At 36.7% G+C, this 3,623-nt stretch overlaps 1 protein-coding gene across 4 annotated transcripts in view; it reads left to right on the top strand.

The window, feature by feature from the left end:
- LOC106880702 (septin-5) overlaps positions 1-3,623 on the top strand; it is a 78,627-nt gene that overhangs the window by 38,970 nt on the left and 36,034 nt on the right. The window lies entirely within an intron of this gene.

The raw sequence follows: 3,623 nt of genomic DNA, 5'->3' as shown, positions 1-3,623 counted from the left end.
ATACAGGGGTAGTGGGAAGAGATTGGAAAGTGAGTTAGTGTGTGAGAGAGAGAGAGAAAGAGAGAGAGAGCGCTTCAAACGCCTGCAGTTTTATATATGTGCGTATGTGTGTGTGCATATGTGTGTGTCTATCCTGGTGGAATCGTTATTGCTAGGAGGATTCCATTGTTTTAATGGCAGCAACACTGTATGAGCACCTCCCTCTTCTCACCCCGCCACTACTGCCAGCTTCGTTTGGAAGAAGGTGGCGGTGACAGCAGCGGGGGGGGGGATGTGGTTATTTTTATTATATGCTATAATTCTGTCTCTCTAACGCATGCATTTAATAGATATAGAACGCATACACACACACACATACATATATACAGATACACATACACCCACACACACATACACAGCCACACACATTATACATACGTATATATATTTATATATTGCAAGAGAATTTATTCAACTGCAGTCTGACCCTCCTTATACACTTCCGCAATTAAACACCCGTTATACACCCGATCCGTTCGCATGCATATATAATACACTTTGCATTGCGTTCGGCATCATACAGACATCGACATGCATGCACACGTACACCCCCACACACACACTCACTTGCAAGTGTTGATGTGCATATAGATACGGCTGAAGCAAACGTGCATTGCAGACTCAATTTGAAAGGAATGTGTGCACGCATGCATGCGTGTTCGTGTGCGCTTTGTGGCCGAATTGTTAACAAGTTCGATTCGCAAACGCCGAGGTCCGAGGTCCAATCCCTTCGGGGAAAATGTCATTTTCAATAGCAAAGAAGTGGCCTGGAGAGACACCTGCACTGTGCTGCAGTGGTGACGTCTACATACATGAATATGAACTCATACGCATCCGCGAAGACCTATCTGTTGCTAAACATATCCCGATATAACCACAGATATACACCGACAAGTTTGTAACGCACACACATATCCGTATGTTTCTGCGAAATGGCAATGAATTCACTATAAAATTCAATCAAGTGAAATGAATAGAAAAATTGAATGAAATTTCAAATATGTATAATATATATGTAATATAATAGAAGACGCCAATATAATATATTTAATAAATAGCATATGATGCTGTGAAGTTTAAATATCATATAGAATAGGCTGTGATAAAAGGAATGTAAAATAAACAAAGGGAAATATTGTATTGAAACAAGGAAAAACAATGGAGATACAAGAAAGGAAATAATAAGGCGTGTAAGAAGATGTAATAAAATAGAATAGAAATAATTTGAATGAAATATCTAATACAATATATATATATATATATATATATATATGTGTGTGTGTATATATATATAACACATAACATGCATTATACGCTATAAAAATGAACATAGAATTTAATAGAAGCAATGAAAATAATGAAAGGAAGTTTTAAAAAATCTAAAGTAAAAATAATGCAAATATGAAAGAATTATTCTAAAAATTTATATTAGTGAAAAATGATGTTATAATGAAGCCGGAGGTGTTTAATAGCAAACTTTGTGTGTGTGTGTGCGAGAGAGAGAAAGAGATTTTGCAAAATATTTGTATAAAATATTGGTAAAATCTTGTTTTGTTTTTTTGGTGGCAATTTGAAAGTTTCCAGAGATAGCAATCATCATTTCGCCACTTGGAAACCTGTTCGGATTTTTGCTGCTGTTTAGTAGTATATAGTCTTTTTGTTAGAATGGTACTTATTTTTCTGCTGAGCAGAGTTAACATCCACTGGACCCGCTGATGTACGGAGTAGCAGTTTCAGCGGATTTTGAACTCAGAACGTAAAGAAAAACGAAATACCGCTAAGCACTTGGCCCGGCGTGCTAACGCTTCTGCCAGCTCGCCGCCTTCGATAGATTTAAATAATAAAAGCAGAAAGCAGGTATGGTATTCAAGGCTTTAAAGGACGTACACGTGTTTCATGAAAACGCCGTAAAAATTACATAACAGTTGTAGAAACATTACGCCATCTAACAACTCACCTTATCAGTGTCCCGCTGATGAAATAAATTGCAAGACTTGTAAATGTTTCTACAACTATTATGCAATCATTACGGCATTTTTGTTAAAACGCTCGTATGTCCTTTAAAGCACTGTACACAATACCTGATTTCTGCTTTATTCTTTCTATTATTTGGCTCGTATTCCGCAAAGTAGTTTATCCCGAGGTTGATGCCCCATGTCGTAGATACTGGAGTTGAGTGTGGCACCTACTGAGCCCAACCTTTGGTTACGTGTTGTGCCACGCTTTACAGTATCCTGTTTACACACGCGCATACATTTAGTTTATATCCTGAGTCAAATAGGTTCAATGATCAAATCTGTGATTGGCCAATTATTTTGTTAGTGAATCGATCTGTCTACCTCATTACCTTTCATACGCCTAACACATCCGATACTCTTTCACTTCAGTTTTCAATCGATTAAACGACCTTGTTGTTTTGATTAAGCTTCGATCTTCGTCAAGCAAACTTGTAATCAATAATTAGCAAACGCGTTCAACAGAAAAGATCTATTCTCAACTAATTAAATACCTTTACTTCACTTCCGCCAACAACTGACTCCCACATACGAATCTCCGTATTTTTCCACATAATTTTGCAAAACACAAATTTCTGAAAAGAGTCAAAAATGAAGAAATTGGAGGTGGGGGAGGGGATTGAAATTTTGAAATGCCGATTTTTGCCAATGTTTTTTTTTTCCAGATTCGTAATCTCCGTACCCGAAAACGAGGGTTTGTGTAAAAAAACATTAAAAAATAATAATAATAATAATAATGTGGGGTTGGGGATACAAATAGAAGTCTTTCCCTGTGTATTATTAATTATCGGGAAACGACAGACAGGTTTTTGAATCAAGAATAGTTTAAAAGTACACAAAATGTTCGTCACCTTTTCTAACTAGAAAACAGTCGTTGGTTGTTTAAGAGCGAGACGTATTGATAATGTGATACGAAAAATTGTCTCTCTGTGCTGGGATATGTCACAAAGAGTCTACAAAGAAGAGGGGGAAGTATACAAAAGGTAGAGCGTGTGTAGGGTGTCTCATCGTTATGACAAGTTTTCAACAAGTAACTAGATCTGGAACAGGCACATATATTTTAAGTGGAAGCGTATAAAGACATGATTGTAAAATAGAAACGAAGTATATCCAACGTTCTCAGCGTTGGCTATTAAATCACATAACTTGATTGACGTAACCAATTTCGATATGCACATAGATTGCTACGATTTCAAAGGTTAAAACTTTGAAATCGGGGCAACCTTTCTACCACACCCTGTATAAGGAGATGGGGGGGGGGGTCATATACACGTAGGAATTATTAGCAATTTGTTTGGAAAGGTGAAGATTATTTACTTCACAACTGTGTTTTAATTTTAACAGTGGAACTTAAAATTGTGTAAATAATAGTTTGTAGAAGATTAAGTTAAAAAAACATTGGCTGAAGAAAGTCGCAGTCTGCTCAGCCTTTGACTTTTTTCATCCAAAGACGTTTTCTTCTCTCGAGACTTGTGTTTCCAGCATGTCTAAAAGACAAGTGATTCCCTATAAACTTGATAGATAGATAGGACAGGTAATTTTTTACCATTACACCCGTCTCACTTCGAA

This window comes from Octopus bimaculoides, chromosome 26 (assembly GCF_001194135.2).
Source record: "Octopus bimaculoides isolate UCB-OBI-ISO-001 chromosome 26, ASM119413v2, whole genome shotgun sequence".
Classification (NCBI taxonomy): Eukaryota; Metazoa; Mollusca; class Cephalopoda; order Octopoda; family Octopodidae; genus Octopus; species Octopus bimaculoides.
This window is presented reverse-complemented; position numbering and strand designations above follow the sequence as displayed.